This window comes from Nicotiana attenuata, unplaced genomic scaffold (genome assembly GCF_001879085.1).
Source record: "Nicotiana attenuata strain UT unplaced genomic scaffold, NIATTr2, whole genome shotgun sequence".
NCBI lineage: Eukaryota > Viridiplantae > Streptophyta > Magnoliopsida > Solanales > Solanaceae > Nicotiana > Nicotiana attenuata.
Window position 1 is genome coordinate 45,873 of NW_017675031.1, and position 17,938 is coordinate 63,810.

Sequence of the window (17,938 nt, forward strand, 5' to 3'; positions counted from 1 at the left end):
AGCACTATTTCCTCCTTGCTTACTGTTATAGTCATTCTAATAAAACTCACGAAATATATTCAAGAAGAGATTAACTAAGTTCCAAGCAGATAGTCAATAAAGATATACTCCCAGAAATATGACCAAACCAAAGAACCAATGATGCACCAACAAATCACACATACCAGTAATATACTCCACCAGGAAATATAACCAAGAATAATGAAGTACATTTCACCAATAAAAGAACTCAAAAATACCAGATTATCTTCAGACTCCAAATAGGTACATAGCCGTGAAGGACCAAATCAAGATAGAAGAAACAAAGTTTAGAAGGAAATCAGTAACCTGGGACTTTCGGATGAGACTGTTAATGAGCAGCACTTCTGGGAGCAAGCTTTCTCAAATCGTGGTCAGCTCGAGTAGAAACCACCAGAGACACGCTGAAAATAACAACGTGACCTAGGAATAGTGAACCAAGTCTCAGACCGATCTCTCATGCACTGTCGGGGCAGATTATGTCAGAATTCCTCTACCGGTCCTTGGGCTTCACAAACAATGAATCCGGCAACCAAATTCTGGAAATGTGTATATCAAAAGGATTGATGGTGAGAGTTACTTCGCCACACCAAAAGGACTCTCCTAAAACCAGTCAAGTTCTAGTGAGAACGTTTATTTCTCGGCCGGATTTCAAACTCAACACCGGCTCTGATACCATGTGATAAACAAGGTATGGAAGAATCAAAGTTGGTGTCTTATTCCATGAAGTGATATATATATATATATATATATATATATATATATATATATATATATATATATATATACACACACACACATGTACATAGGATCCTAACTATGGAAAGAAATAAAAGGAAAATTCTAAAAATCTGCTATCAAATCTCAATATTTATTCTATATATAGTACAGGTAATCTGTCTACATTCATTCTTTGTGTCTACGTTCGTTCTTTAACAAATAGAATTCTAATGCGATTATAAGTCGTATTCTCCAAATGCAATATATAAGTTGTAATGAGCACGCGTGTCGTAAGTCATTTGTAAGTCGAATTTACGTAATGCGATTTGTAAATCACACTTACCTGATGCGATTTGTAAGTCGCATTCTAAGAATCCGATTAAAAGACAATAGAATGCAAAGAGAACATACTCGACATAGTAACCTTCGGAAAGAATATTGACATAATCTAATTATGTCAGAGCAACACATATTCACGATGCAAAAGAATCGTTGAAATGTGCATGTATCCTTAATAGTAACGTCTAGTAACGTCTGATGTCTTCAAGTATCGTATAATTATTTGGTCTCATACAATTAAACAAACAACGTCCAACTTGCTCAAATGTTAACAACATGACCTGTACAATGAGAAGCAAAATAAGAAAGCAAGAATGCTATTTTTCAGGAGGCGGAGAAAGGACCCCGGGAGGAGGTGCTGGTGGTGGCGGTCCATAGTACTGAGGAAGCATGGCGGTTTCGCGGCGGCCTCGTGATCTACCAAACAGGTAACAAGCAAGGGCCGTGATGAGGAAGAAGAGGATCATTGGCAGTGATATCAGAATCACGTAACCCATTGATTCAAGTTTTTCTTCAACCTAAAAGGCTCTCTTTTCCTGCCAAAATAATTCAGCAGACATATTAAAACATAACTAAACATAATTACTCCTAAACTCACGTTATATATACTAACAACATGAACATTTACCAATATATTCATGACTTAAATCCATGACTCGAGCTGAAAAGCAGAAAATGGCGGAAATGGTACACCATATGAGGTGGTCTTTAACTTTTAGCCTTTTGGGCAATGTCACTTGACCAATGGGTAAACCTTCAAGGTCAAAAGTCAAAGTTTTGCTCATTATTAAACTTGAAGTTTTGCCCAATATGGTTCGGGGGAAAATTTTATTTTGTGTCTCATACAACTGAGACTAGTTGTATGAGGCATTTTTTTTGTAGACCTAGATTTTTGTGGACCCAGAAGTGTAAGATTGGGGTCCACAAATTTGTGAGACAAAAAGGAGTCTCATACAACTAATGTAAGTTGTGTAAGACACACAATAAAACTTCTCTGGGTCAGGTGACATTCCCCAAAAGTCAAAAGTTCAAGACCATATCCTTTCCCGGTCATTTGTGTAATTGACCCAAAAAGTGGCTAGCCGCACTACCTAAAGGCCAACTATAACTGATGTCCAGCCCAACGGATCGATTCCCTCGCATGGTCGATGGTAGAGCTTGGACTTGACCCAATCAATAGGAGCGACTTAAGTATAAATGACATCAGGCAGCCACTCTAAAGGGTTGTTGTTTAGAAATTAGCCAGTGCGTCCTGAATTTCAATATTTCAGTTTAATTTGTCAAGACAAAAAAGTGCTGAGTTATCCTAAAGTTGAGATTTTTAGTTTAAAATTTCAGAAAAAAAAAAGTACTGGCTAATCTCTAAATAGCATCCCTGAGAATGTCTATCTGTGCACTTGTCCCACGACTTAAATCCAAGACCCAAGTTTTACTAACATAATTGTTTTCACTACTTACACAAAATCACTGGCATGTTGAGTACTTAAATATCTAGGTCACTTAAACTAAGTTAAGATACCATTACAAAAGAATTTAGAACGTATAGTATATTGGATGGAATATGCAAGCATAGTGCATACGTTTCATACTTGTTTGAGTAATAGCAATACAATTTTCCAATATCATGCTAAGAATAGCTAGAATTTTCAGAAGAAGAAGCCATCCGTTTGATGAAGAGTAAAAAGGAATATTGAAAGCAATGACTGGAACGGAAGAATCAGAATCGAAAAGAAGATCCCTCACTTTTTTATCTTATTCAAAACCGTGCATGAGACTTTCATTTCACACGGCTCCTAAGTCATAAAATACGTATATGTTTATACAGAAAAAAGGACACATAAATGTTTGCGATGAAAAAGACTACACATATGTAAAGAACAGAAGTCACCAGATTTCTCTAAATCCTAAATTCGCTACAGTACAAGAGTAAAATCAAGGTGTAAAGTAATGATTTCCCAATTTCATATAAGCCAAAAATGAAGGTTGATTCAAATTAAACTAACAAAAATGACAAAAATTAAAGAGAAACATACCTCGTTCTGCCAAGAAAACAAACCGATCAATCACCTAGTACTGAAACAAAAAACCGATCGAACCGTTTCTGAATCCTTAAAATCTGAAAAGAGGTGAATTCGAATAGCTGAGGTGTAGTGTTAACGTGGAAGGTTCGAGGATGATAAGGATGATGAGGTGTTTCAATATGACAGCTTTTCGTTTGTCTTTTATTATTTCCTTATTCTGTGGATTTTTATGTATGGTCATTTTGTGTAAAAATTATGTGGGGTAGCCACTATTTAAAGTGGTATTTACTTTTTATCCATCATTTTTAATGCTGAGCAAAACTAGCCACTAGTCAATTAAAATTAATATGAAAAGACTCAGTTACCCTTTCCTTCCCAAACAGAATTACAGTGGATTGTAAAGACTGGGTGGACGGAGCTAGACTTGTTAATAATCAGGGAATTATTAACAAGATCATTTTCTAATCTGAGGAAATCTCTTTTCGAGAAGCTTGAAAAGGTCATAGGTATTCTTTCTAGGTTGCTATGTTGTCCAGTTCTTAGTCATAGTTTGTGGTTAAGGTCTGCTTTTTTTTATGTAGGTTGCAGATGTAGTTAGTTGTGTAGTTTTAGATTATGGTGTTAAGACTCCACTCTCAATTACTGTCTGTTTCATTTAAAGGGAAGTCAATTTCAGTCATATGGTGGAAGTATATGTTCTTAATTGCCTCCTTGCATAAATTTGTGTAAACTGATGTTCTATGTGCTAATTATGCTTTGACTGCATGATTTGGTTTCAGTAAATTGATGTGCTAATCAGATTTTGCTTCAAAGCATAATATAACTTGCATACTACCTTGTGTGTGTGTGTGTGTTTTTTTTCTTCTTCTTCAGTTTTACCATATTTTCTGAGGAGCCATTTTTATGTTTGGTTGCAGGAGAAGATTGTTCAATATGATAAACGCCTTTTGGTTAGGCATCATAAAAAAAATTATAAAGAAGAAGAAAATCAAAAGTTAAGGATACTTGGTCCTGAACTTAGTAATACAAGTTCAAAATTTAAGGACACTTGGTCCTGAACTTACAGTTACAAGTTCAAAAGTTAAGGACAATAGGTCCTTAACTTTGATTTCAAGTTCAAAAGTTAAGGACAGACAGTCCTTAACTTACAGCTACACGTTCAAAAGTTAAGGACAAGCAGTCCTTAACTTACAGTTACAAATTCAAAAGTTAAGGACAATAGGTCCTTAACTTTGATTTCCAAGTTCAAAAGTTAAGGACAGACAGTCCTTAACTTACAGTTACACGTTCAAAAGTTAAGGACAAGCACTACTTAACTTACAGTTACAAGTTCAAAAGTTAAGGACAATAGGTCCTTAACTTTGACGTACAAGTTCAAAAGTTAAGGACATGTAGTCCTGAAGTCCTGAACTTAGAGTTACAGGTTAAAAAGTTAAGGACATGTAGTCTTGAAGTCCTAAACTTAGAGTGTCAAGTTCAAAAGTTAAGGACATATAGTTCTGAAGTCCTGAAGTTAAGGACATGAGAAGAAGGGTATTTTCGTCCGGGCAGTTAAAGTTCATTAAACCAGTGGCTAAAGACTAAAGACATTTAAAACACTGGCTTTAAAATAAAGACAGGAGCTGTTTGTGGCTATTTGTGCACATCGCCGTCATTTTGTTTCTTCTTTCATTACTTGACGTGAGATAAGGTTGTAATGTGGGGCGGGCCCGAGTCTAAATGGGCCTCGTGGGTCGGTCCCAAGTAGGTCCGGGTTTTGTGGGCTTTTGATAGGAACCGGTCCGGGATCGGGACCACGAACCAATGATCCCGGGTTTAGTGGGCCAATCCCGGGCCTATGTGGGCCCAACGGTTAATTTCAATTTATTTAAAAAAATTATTATCTAAGGCAATTCCTTGTAAAAATTATATTATAGAATTGTGAATTCAAATTTAAACACAAAAATATTGTAAAGAGATATTCAAAGCAATGCGTTATAATTTTATTATAGCATTAACAAAACATGGCAATATATTTCTTAGTCTTCCTCCCTCCATGGGATGAGCACAACAAGGTGCTAATACCACCATAGAGAAGAAAAAGAAACTAATCAAGATGTGCCAAAATAAAAGTTACATATTAATTTTACATGGTATCTCTTATAAATTTCATAAATCCTTTAAGGTTCGGAGGAATTTCCTTTGGTGGTGGCGGAAAAGAAGCTTGTTCATCACTGCTTCCGGCGAAGCTGCATCCTCCACAAGTTCAGCTAGCATTTCTTCGTAAGCTTCGTCTACCTCTGGTTGTAATTCAGCAAGTCCAAAATTTCTTCGTTCCGAACGGATCCAATCTTTGAAAAGTACTGATTTTTCCAAGCTCTCCCTCATAGACGCTCTATAATCACCGAGTTGAAGTCTTGCTTGACTAAAAGCGCTCTCCGATGCCATTGTTGAAGCTTGAATGGTTAAAATATCTCGGGCCATCCTTGAAAGAATCGGAAAGTGTTTTTCTTTGTCCTTCCACCATTCCAAAATATTAAAGGAGTCGTCGGGATTCACTTCCTCAATTCCCCGTGACAAATAAACTTCAAGCTCATTTAGTTGTGAACAATCACTAGTACTAGAACCTTGAGAACCCCTGAACCCGGCCCAAGCAGTAAGTGCTCTAACTCCCGCAGTTCTTTTAGATGATTGAGAACTAGAAGAAGAAGGAGTTGGAACATTTGGTCTAGCATGATCTATTGCAATTTGATAAGCACTATAAATAGTTTGAGCATTTATTTTAATTGAGGCTTGTGCTTCCGAATGTGTAGACAACTCCTCATCTTCAAGTGCTAAACTATTATAAATAGTTTGATACCAAAATTGAAGACCTCCTAATTTCATAGTAGGATTTAACAATGCAGCAACATCATAAATAGGGGAATAGGAAAAAATTATTTTTTAAACTTCTTTCTCATAAAATCAATAGCTTGTTCATAAATGTCCCCACCCTCTGAAAAATAAGCAAACAAATTTGCAAGTTCTGCAATATAAACTAAACAGTTAGAAATAGTAGGATAATATTGCCCAGAAAATTCATTTGTAGCAATATGAAATTTTTCTAAAAAATCTACAAGCATTTTAACATTAGCCCAATCCGCATTTCTAAGGTGCTCATCATCATCACTTACATGAGCATTAGATGTTGAGTTTATGGGGTTTCTATATTCATATGCAACAACTAAACTTTCATACATGTAATTCCATCTAGTTGGACAAGGTTTAGGAACCTTTTTTTCTCTTAGGCCAAATTCATCGCATCTTTTAAAATATTCTCGTCGTCTACTTCTACGGTTTGAATAAAAAAGCCAGTTAAGAGCCATTTTAACCTTTTCAATTTCGACATTTAAAATTCTCATACCATCACCCACAATTAAATGGTAAATATGACAAATACATCTAACATGAAAAATGTTACTAAATGCAGGATTTAGTGTAGTGGTAAGCAAGGCTACATCATTAGTGTTACTAGTAGCATTATCCTTTGAAATTGACATTATTTTATCACTAATGCAAAAATATCTACAAAATATCCGTAACCGTGCTAGCAATAAACTGCTTTGTGTGACGTGAATTAATTATTTTATAAGCGATAATGCGCTTTTGCACTATCCAATTCTCATCAATCCAATGACTGGTAACAGTAAGATAATCACAGTCATTACCACTTCTACCAATATCAGTAGTAATAGCAACACGACAATTAATATGAGTAAATAAATAGTGCAAATATTGTTCATATTCATGTTTATATTTATAAATATCGCTCTTTACGGTTGTGCGAGGCCATCCTTTATAAGTAGGATTAAAAACTTTTCTAATATAATGCACAAAGTGAGGGTTAGAAGGAAAACTATAGGGTAAGCACATAACAGTAATTATTTTTGCCAATTCTTCCCTATCTTTTCTTGGATCATAATATAAAATATCACCGGTAACAGTGTTAATTCCCGGTTAAAATTAATTTGACCCGGTACTAAGGACAGGCTGAGTAGGTACACTTGTCCCCTCGGCCGAAGCTTTCATATGAAGATATTTAACTTTATCTTGAGGGTGTAGCATTATGTGTCTCATCAAACTTCCCCCCAACCCAACATATTTAAAAGCTAACTCTTTCCACAAGTTTTACACTTAGTTCTATTTTTTCTCTTATTTGAATAAAAAATGGCCAAACAAGAGATGTTTCAGCCCGTTTAGAAGGTTGTCTAGAAAAACTAGAGTACTAACATGGGGGTCAGACGGGGCATCATTTGAATTATTATTAGTTGGGTTAACTTCAGCAACAGGACTAGTGGGTGTATCGTCTATTTCCTCCTCATTATCTTCATCAATAGTTGGATTACCATAAAAAGCATTCATATATTCATGGTCTAAGTGTTCACCACCTCTAACATTATGCAAATATTGTCTCTCAGTAAATTGTAATAAAGTATTATCACAATCAAGAATAGGAGCAGGTGGAGGGCGGGTATGGGGTTTGAGTAGGGGAGCCCGGGGAATTGGAGGAGGAATAGATTGGCCACTAGATTCACCACTCTTGGATTTTCCCTTATTTTTACTAAATATTTTTTTAACGAAAAATCCATCTTAATTAATCAAACAATACAAAAAAGTAAATAAAACAAAACAAAACTATAATATTAAAACTTAAGCGTTGGAACGAGTTTACCGAATTGACGAATAACTTGTTGAAAATTAATTATCGATGAAGACTTGAATACTTCAATTCACCTACTTCGCAATTTTTCACACAAATTGCAACAATAAAGTAACCAATTATAGAAGAAAATTAGAGAGAGATTGATGATTTTGTGAGAAAAATGAAAGAATGAAGGGGTATTTATAGTTGAAAATAGGGAAAAAGTGTAATTATAAAAAGGTTGGGTTAAAAAAAGTTTGGGGGGTTAAATGGCTATTTTATAAATAGCCAACGGATAGAAAACGGCCATTTTTTAAATGCCATAACGGCTAGAATGGCAGAATTTTTTTTTTCTTAAAAAAATTAGCCGTTGGACCCGTTTAGGCCCTCTTAGGACCGGTTGAACCGACCCACTTACCAGCCGGTCCCGGGCCCAAACGGTCCCGGTCTTCGCAGGACTAGTAAAGAGACCGACCCACCTGGAAACCCACCCCTACCCGGTCCCGGTCCTAAACGGGTTTAGGCCCAGTACCCGTTTGGGCTCGCGGGCCTGGGCCGATCTCGGGCCTAACTGGCCCACATGCCACCCTTAACGTGAGACGGTCTAGACAACTCCCTAAGGGCTCGTTTGATACGAGGGATAAGGTAAAATTAATTTCGGAAAACATAATATTTTTTTTCCCTGTGAAAAAGTTAAATAACTAGTTCCGAAATAATTAAATTTGGGATAATATCTTTCCAACCTAACGACCCCTAAGCATTCCGATTTTGGGTTTGCGTATTATTTCAATCCACGACCGCGTGGACTTGGATAGGCATTACTTTCTCTTTTCTTTAGGGCTAAATAATTGATCCATTTTTCTTTAACTTCAGATGACTTGTAGGCGTTACAAAAATTGTAATTTTTTTTAAAAAGAAGTAGTATTTGAAGTTTAAAGTTAAAAAATAGTATTTGGAATTTGAAATTATATTTGGACATACATTTCACTTGAAAAAATATTGCAGTTTTGTGAGTGAGAACAAAATTCTGAAAATTTTGAAAAAGCGGTCAAAACCACATTTTTTATTTTTGAAAAACTCATTTTAGAAAATTTCAAAAACTGTAAAATTTCATGGACAAACATGCTTTTGTATAAAAATTAATTTTTATTTTTATTTTTTATGGACAAACGGGCCTTAAGTTTTTCAAGTAAAAAGGCAAAAAGAAAAAACCAAGGAAGAAAAGTCAAAGACTACGCATTCAAATACTCCCTCCATTTAAATTCATTGTCTCTTTCTTATTTAATAATTCTTTAACTCCAACATTTCATATGACATATTTAAGACTTATAAATTTGAAGGATATGTTAGTATATCTTTAAGTCGACCAAATTTGAACAGGTGTGACACTGTTTCAGAACAGCCATGGCTGTTGGAAATTTTTGCGGAAAATTTAAATTAATCCGGGAAAGAAAAACGGGCTAGACCGGACCGGGTCGCGGGTCATCCCTCCATTTCTTTTCCCACCATTTTCCATTCACACTTTTTTTTGTTATTATTTATTAAATAACAAACCCAACAACGCTTTCTATGGGAAATGCTGTAAAGGCCAAGATTGAAGGATGTGGGAAGATATTTCTCAAAATAACTTCCGGCAAAGTAGTGACTTTGAACAACTTCCTTCATGTTCCCGAGATTAGAAAAAATTTAGTCTCTGCTGGGCTTCTTGTTAAGAATGGTTTTAAATGTGTTTTTGTTTCCGATAAGGTTGTAATAAGTAAGAACGAAATGTTTGTAGGAAAAGGTTACCTCACTGAGGGCCTTTTCAAGCTGAATGTAATGGTTGTTGAAAATAATAATAAAATTTCAGCTTCATCTTATTTACTTGAGTCAAATGATTATGGCATATACGTTTGGGTCATGTTAATTATAAAACCTTGCGGAAAATGATTAATTTGAAAGTATTGCCTAAATCTGAATGCGACAAATCAAAATGTCAAATATGTGTGGAATCTAAGTATGTTTAACATCCTTATAAGTCAGTTGAAAGGAATTCAGATACTTTAGACTTAATTCACACAGATATTTGCGATATGAAGTCAATACCATCTCGCGGTGGAAAGAAGTATTTCATAACTTTTATTGACGATAGTACTCGATATTGCTATGTTTACTTACTTAATAGTAAAGATAAAGCAATAGACGCATTCAAGAAATACAAAAATGAAGTTGAAACGCAACTTAACAAGAAAATCAAAATGATAAGAAGTGATCGGGGTGGTGAATATGAATCTCCTTTTGAACAAATATGTTTAGAATATGGAATTATTCATCAAACAACGGCTCCTTACATGCCCCAATCCAATGGGATTGCAGAAAGAAAGAACATCAAAAGGAGATGAGGAACGCATTATTGATAAGTTCTGATTTGCCACAGAACTTGTGGGGGGAAGCCGTTCTTACGGCTAGCCGAATACTAAATCGAGTACCCCATAGCAAAACACAATCCATTCCATATGAAAAATGGAAAGGAAGGAAGCCCAAATTAAATTATTTTAAAGTGTGGGGGTGTTTGGCAAAAGTGCAAGTTCCTAAACCCAAAAGGGTAAAATTAGGACCGAAAATCGTTGATTGTGTTTTCATAGGATATGCGACTAATAGTAAAGCATATCGATTTATGGTTCATAAATCAGAAAATTCCGATATTCATAATAATACGGTTATAGAATCAGATAATGCTGAGTTCTTTGAAAATATATATCCGTATAAAAAGGAACGTGAGTCGATTGGTGAAGGATCTAAACGACCTCGGAAAGAAACAAAAGAAAGCACACTTAACCAGGAGGATCCAAGACGTAGTAAACGTCAAAGAACGTCTACTTCATTTGGACCAGATTTTGTGACTTTCTTATTGGAAAATGAGCCTCAAACATTTAAAGAAGCTATGTCTTCTTCGGAATCATTGTTTTGGAAAGAGGCAGTCAATAGTGAAATAAAATCTATATTGAACAACCATACATGGAAATTGGTTGATCTTCCTCCTGGAAATAAACCGTTGGGTTCTAAATGGATCTTTAAGAGAAAAATGAAAGATGATGGCACTATTGACAAATTTAAGGCAAGACTTGTGGTCAAAGGGTATAGACAACGAGAAGGTCTTGACTATTTCGATACATACTCTCTAGTTACAAGAATTACGTCCATACGAACGTTAGTAGCGTTAGCTGCAGTTTATGATTTTGAAATTCATCAAATGGATGTTAAGACAGCCTTCTTAAATGGAGAGTTGGAGGAAGAAATTTACATGGAACAACCTGAAGGGTTTGTGGTTCCAGGTAAAGAAAAGAAGGTATGTAGACTTGTTAAGTCCTTTACGGACTAAAACAAGCACCCAAACAATGGCATGCGAAATTTGACCAAACAATGTTGTCAAATGGTTTTAAAATAAATGAATGTGATAAATGTTACATTAAAAATGTTCCAAATCACATAGTCATTGTTTGCTTATATGTGGATGATATGCTGATAATGAGTAATGACATTGCCAACAAAATAAAAGTATGCTAACTAGCAAGTTTGATATGAAAACTTTGGAGTTGCTGATTTAATTCTTGGAATTAAGATCCATAAGACTTCTCAAGGTCTGGCATTGTCACAATCTCATTATATTAAGACAGTACTTGAAAAATTCAAGCACTTGGGCTTTAAAGTTGCAAAGACTCCAATTGACGTGAATCTTGCATTAGCAAAGAACAAAGGCCAAAGCGTATTACAATTGGATTATGCTCGTGTGTTGGGTTGCTTAATGTACATCATGAATTGTACACGACCAGATATAGCTTGTGCTATAAGTAAATTGAGTCGATATACGAGCAATCCAGGTCAATCTCATTGGATGGCTATGAAACGAGTTTTGGGGTATTTAGTACATACCCAGGACTTTGCTTTGCACTACATTAAATATCCTGCGGTCATTGAGGGATACTGTGATGCAAATTGGATCACCGGATCAACTGATTCCAAGCCAACAAGTGGATATGTATTCACTATTGGTGGAGGAGCGGTATCTTGGAAGTCATCCAAACAAACTTTGTATTGCCCGCTCTACAATGGAGGCTGAATTCATAGCCTTAGATAAAGCCGGTGAAGAAGCTGAATGGCTCTGGAATTTCTTGGAAGATATTCCATTTTGGCCCAAACCATTGGCACCAATATGCATACATTGCGATAGTCAAGCGGCAATTGGAACGGCTGGGAACGTTTTGTATAACGGTAAAGTCTCGCCATATACGACGAAGACATAAAACCGTTAGGCAATTACTCTCTAGAGGAATTATCACGATTGATTATAAAAAGTCAAGTGATAATGTGTCGGATCCACTTACAAAAGGTCTAACTAGAGAGGTAGTTGAGAAATCATCAAGGGGAATGGGACTGTGGCCGAGAACAAGTCATAGTGGCGGTAACTCTACCTAGAAGACTGGAGATCCTAAGATCTAGGTTCAAGGAGATCAAACAAAGTCATTAATGACGGTTCAACATTGTCAACTAAACTTTTGGTCCATTCTCGTGATGAGACAATGTTCAGTACCAAGGATAAAGCATTAAGGCTTTTTAATGATTTCTAAATTTGATACGGGGTATATCAAATAGTGTATCTACAGGATGACACGTTTAGGAATCATCTATGTAAGTGTGAAGTGTTAGCCGCTTCAAGGAGAACTTTGTAAGGTCAGTTCTCTACGCACTTATGAAACAAGACGGTGTTCATGGCTGAAACGAACACAACAATGAGAATCAAAGACGGTTAAGGGTTGGTTGTGTGACTTATGGTTGTCTATGTATACACCAAAGTTCGACGGTTCAAAGATATCAAATCTACCGATTGATCGAGTATATCCGACATAAGTTCACTAAGGAAAGTTCAAAGGGAAACCTACTTATCCAGATGCAATTAATCCTTGCTTGCGAATCACACAGTTTTTCATGCATGTTTCCGTTAGCCATTTCCCATTCAAGTGGGGGATTGTTGGGGTTTTATGTATTTAAGTATATTAAATACTTAAAAAAGGGTGAATGGGAAATGGAGAGAAATAAAATTTTTGAGTGAAATTTTAAGTTTCCCCCCTTGGCAAAAGGACATTGTCCCATATTGAAAGAGGAAGGGGTTTTTATGGGTATATAAGCAATTGCTCTTATTCTAGCTCTTAAAGAGTTGAGAAGGCAAGCCTCGCGACGTCGTCGTCGTCGCTCGCTCGGCTCGGCTTCGGCTTCGGATTCGGATTCGGTCAAATGATCGATTGATTGATTCCGTTTTTCTGTTTTGGTAACAGAAAATTAACTACCCTCTTCAATTTTCCCTCTTTTTTGTTGAGTAAATAGCCATTTATGTTATGGCATTTGTGCTGTGGCCGTTTTGCATAAACAGTCATTCTGAAGAGTTGCACCTCTTCATATTCCAGCCCAACTTTGGCTATAAATACAAGACTATTCTGCTCAGAATTTCCATACGATTTTCTGAGTTTCTCCTCCTTCTTCTGCATACTTTTAACATCAAACAAAGCAACAGTAAGTGTGATTTGCTACCGAACTTTGTGTTCGCTGAAACGCTAGGGTGTGAAGTACCACTACACCAGTGTGTAATTCCTTCTATCCTGGGAGGAAATAATCCATAACCTTGGGTACTAGGAGGGGATTAAATTCCTTAAGGAAACACTGTGAATTCAGTGGGCTCTAATTGATTTTATCTCTTTACGTTTTCTGTTTATATATTATTCTACTTTGTTTTTCCAGAATTAGTTTACAAATACAGTTTACTAACACTAATACATATACATAAAATTCTATTTGACCTTATATACATAGTGTAATTTTCCGACGATCCAAACCCCTTCCGCCACCCTAGAATCAAGAGGATTTAAAAGCTAATACATATACATAAAAAAAATTTTAACCCTATATACATAATGTAATTTTCCGACGATCAGAACCTCCTTCCGCCACCCTGACTCTGTCCATGCTGCTGAGTGCTCCAACAATAACTTGGAAGATCCAAGTATAACAAAGCATTTTAAGGTACCGGAAAAATAAACAAGTTTTAGCGACGAGACTTTTTTCGGACAGTGATTCTTTCACTTTCTGTGGCGAACAATCACCAGCGGCCCCGAGATCTTCCAAACAGGAAACAAGCAATGGCTACGATCAATACCAATATGACCAAAGGCAACGATATCACTATTACATGCATCTTCTTCTCTATTATTGCAATTTCTGCTTTTCTCTCTTTACAAGTAGTGCTGCGATTCCTCTACTCCTGCATCGACACGAAAACATAATTTTTCAAGAAACAAGTGCTATTAATTAGTATTATTGCTTTTTTATTGAAGATAGAAGCGCAGCTCGGTGCACTAAGCTCCCGTTATGATGGGGTCCAGAGAAGGGCTAGACCACAAGGGTCTATTGCACGCAGCTTTTTTCTGCATTTCTGCAAGAGGTTGTTTCCACGGCTCGAACCCGTGATCTCCTTGTCACATGACAGCAATTTTATCAGTTATGCCAAAACTCACTTTCTTATTGAAAACGGGAACATTGTTAATTGAGAGAGATCTTCTATGTACCATTCTGACCCAATCTAGTTTCGAGCTTAGTCAAATAAGTTTTTCTTTGACTATAATTTTTTAAATATTTTAAGTTATTAATTATTGTGACTTACAGTAATTTGTAAATAGTTTCAAATATGTATATTTCATTTCAAAAAATTTAAAAATTTATGTCCGAATCTATATACAAAATTAATAAGTTTGACCTAGAAATCCAGATGGTACCACATAAATTGATAAAAAGAAAGTATTAAAATCATTAACATGTTGTTTACTTTACACGGTGCATGTGATTCTCTCCATATCTCCAACATATCTTAATCTAAAATATAAGGAAAAAATTAAAACAAAAAAAGGACTCCTTCACCCACCCCAAAATCCAAGCCAAAACCTCCTATGTCAGGACATCTGTATGTTACTTTTTTTATCCTAATTTATGCGATACTCTTTTCTTTTTAATCCGTCTAAAAAAGAAGGATATATTCAATTCCACTTTAAATTTTTCTTTTCATCCTTAATGAAATGATTTCTAACCATACAAATTTCTATAAGTTATTTTAGATCACAAGTTTTAATTTTTCTTTTTCTTAAATTTCGTACCTAATTATTAGTAAACCACATCCAATTTGTCCAAGAGCTCTTATAGTAAAAGAAAAGAAGATAGAGGAAAATGAATACATACCTTGTCTAGCAAAACTACTTGGATTAGATTTTCCTGTGGAATTTTATACAAAGCCAAAACTCACATAAACAGAGAGGAGGGAGAGTTTGAGAAGCTTTGCAGAAAGAAATGAGGAGTGGAAAGTGATAAATGCATTAGCAAAAAAGGGAGAATAAAAAGACAACCAAAAATGACATGCAGACAAAATACAAACACACGATGCTAGCAACTTTCTACGTGTATGCTGTTAGACGAGGTTTCTTCCTTGTCACCACAATCCCCAAAAATAATGCATCAATTTCTTTTCTTTTGCTTTAAATATTTGAGGTGCGAAATTTCTTGACTTTTTCTTTATTTTGAGAGCAATAAAGGGTTGAATCTCAATGGATCGTGGTAGCAAGATCATTTTATAACTTACAATATCCAATTCAGCATTTAAATTGTCTGCAAAGGATTATACCCGTCGCTAGATGGAAATTGTATTTCAAGGCAGTGAGAGGCGTATCTAAGATTTCTAGTACATGTGAGCATTACTAAAAAAGGAAGAAAAAAAATAAATATGGAGTAAGTGAGAATTGATCCATATTCCTCTCGGTAAATAACTCAACTTTCAACCAAATGCATCATTCAACCTTCATGGAGCATGGGTTGATTTTGCGAAATGACCATGAGTTCACGTGCCACGTAATTTTTCCTATAAATCCGCCTCTGAAGGCGGTCACTGCGCCTCTTCTGCCACGATGACTTAACTGTTGTTCGCTACTGTGTTAAAACACAAAATCAGAAAACTGTTAGAAGAATAAAAGAAACTGGAAAACAGTAAAGAATAAGAAATATTCTGAGTCCACAATTTGCTTGTGCGTCCTTAAGGAATTTTAACCCCTCACAAGTTGCCAAGGTAATGGATTAAATCCTCCCAGGATGAAACGGAATAAACCTTCCTGCAACAGTGGCAATACAAACTACAGGATACCAACGAACTCAAAGAACGGAGCAAAATCACACTTACGAATTTGAGAGAGAGAGACTGCGAATTAGAATGCAGTATTTTCAGAAAGAAGGAAGTTCTGTAATATTTTTGGTGTGTTAAAAACGAAGCCATGCCACAGAATTTATAGGCAATTATTGGAAGAGGTGTGATGTTTGTTCTGGAAAAGGTGTCTGTTCAGAAGTTTACGCGTCCTGTCGCGGTCCTACCGCGGTTACGCCAGGACCGCGGCCAAACTAGCCTTCTGAATCTGCAGCAGTGATCTGGCATTTAATTAATTATTAAATAATTAATTAAATAAATTTTGTCCAAAAATAATCTTATCGATCGATCATTTGACAAATCCAAATCCAAATCCGAATCCGAATCCGAATCCGAATCCGAATCCGAATCCGAATCCGAATCCGAATCCGAATCCGAAGCCGAAGCCGAAGCCGAAGCCGAAGCCGAGCCGAGCGAGCGAGCGACGACGGCGCGAGGGTTCATTCTCTTCAACTCCTTTTAAGAGCTTTAAGAAGTGATTCTATATATAAGCACACAAATGTAGTTGTCCATCACCAATGAGGGACAAAGTGCAAGTCAAAAGCTCACTTTATTCAAATTTTCATTTCCCTCCATTTTATTTCCCACCATTTCCAATTCACACTCTTAGACTTTAAAGCCCAATGCTTAAAGTCTTTGAAGCCCAATGCCTTTAAAGTCCAACTATCCCCCACATGAATGGGAATGGCTGTAACAAGAATGATCATAGATGAAAGCTGTGTGATTTGCAAGTAAGGATTAATCGCATCTGGATAAGTAGGTTTCCCTTTGAACTTTCCGTAGTGAACATATGTCGGATATACTCGGTCAATCGGTAGATTTGATATCTTTGAACCGTCGAACTTTAGTGTATACCTAGACAACCATATGTCACACAACCAACCCTTAACCGTCTTTTGGTTCTCATTGTTGTGTTCGTTTCAGCCATGAACACCGCCTGGTTTCATAAGTGTGTAGAGAATTGGCCTTACAAAATTCTCATTGAAGCGGCTTCCACTTCACACTTACATAGGTGATTCCTAAACGTGTAATCCTTTAGATTGACACTATTTGATAAATACCACATCAAACTTAGGTAATCATTAAAGAACGTGTAAAGTTCTATCCTTGTTACTGAACATTGTCTTCATCACGAGAAGGGACCAAAGATNTTTATCGTATCGTTAAATACGTTGTTACATCGAAAGTGAAACTTTATAAAATGACAGGTTCGATATGGTGGCGACATTACCTTGCTTCTTCCTCTCATCTTATCATTCCTTATTATTAAATTCTTTATCCTAAATTTTTTATTATTTCTACTATATATCATATTTTTTCTTAGTGATGTTGCAAGTTTACTTCATATTATTGGTGCATGACAGCATGAAATAGCGGCAAACGATACAATCTATCAAAACGTTGTATTCATCAAAAAATACAGTGCAAATGCAGTATACTACAATATGATACATTATCAAACAATATGTAACAACAATCCAAACAAGCTTTTATTTATTAATTAATAAATAAATAAATAACGACCATAAATCGTGCGGGTTTGATTAGGGTTCATTGTTTAGCAGCCTATGTGACGGGCAAAGGAGAGTAGAAGCTAAGGCTTTGGTCAAATTATGTTTTATCTTAAGAAATTATTAAAATATGAATTATTAATTTAGAATCTAGTAACTCAACATATTTAGAATATCGGATCCATAAGCTTCAAATCCTAGCTTCGCCGGCATGAATCCTCAATCTTAACCCAATCAAACTTGATTTACCTCACATCCACATTTAACACCCTAGTTGTGAAACATATTAAGGTGTTCATTGCTAAAAATGTTAAATATTAAGTTTTTTGACCTAAAAAAACTTTAAAACGAAATTATAAGATTATTTTTACAAAAACAAAAGTTTTTAAGTGGTAGTTAA

General features: G+C 35.8%; 2 long non-coding RNA genes across 2 annotated transcripts; both read right to left on the reverse strand.

The window, feature by feature from the left end:
* Positions 1–1,226: 1,226 nt before the first annotated feature.
* On the reverse strand, positions 1,227–3,243 carry LOC109219580. Its single transcript, XR_002066960.1, has 2 exons — positions 3,111–3,243; positions 1,227–1,613 (listed from the first exon to the last, which is right to left on the reverse strand). It is a non-coding gene; the product is annotated as an uncharacterized LOC109219580 (long non-coding RNA).
* Positions 3,244–13,532: 10,289 nt separating this feature from the next.
* Positions 13,533–15,168, reverse strand: LOC109219578. Its single transcript, XR_002066958.1, has 2 exons — positions 15,019–15,168; positions 13,533–14,050 (listed from the first exon to the last, which is right to left on the reverse strand). It is a non-coding gene; the product is annotated as an uncharacterized LOC109219578 (long non-coding RNA).
* Between the last annotated feature and the right edge of the window lie 2,770 nt (positions 15,169–17,938).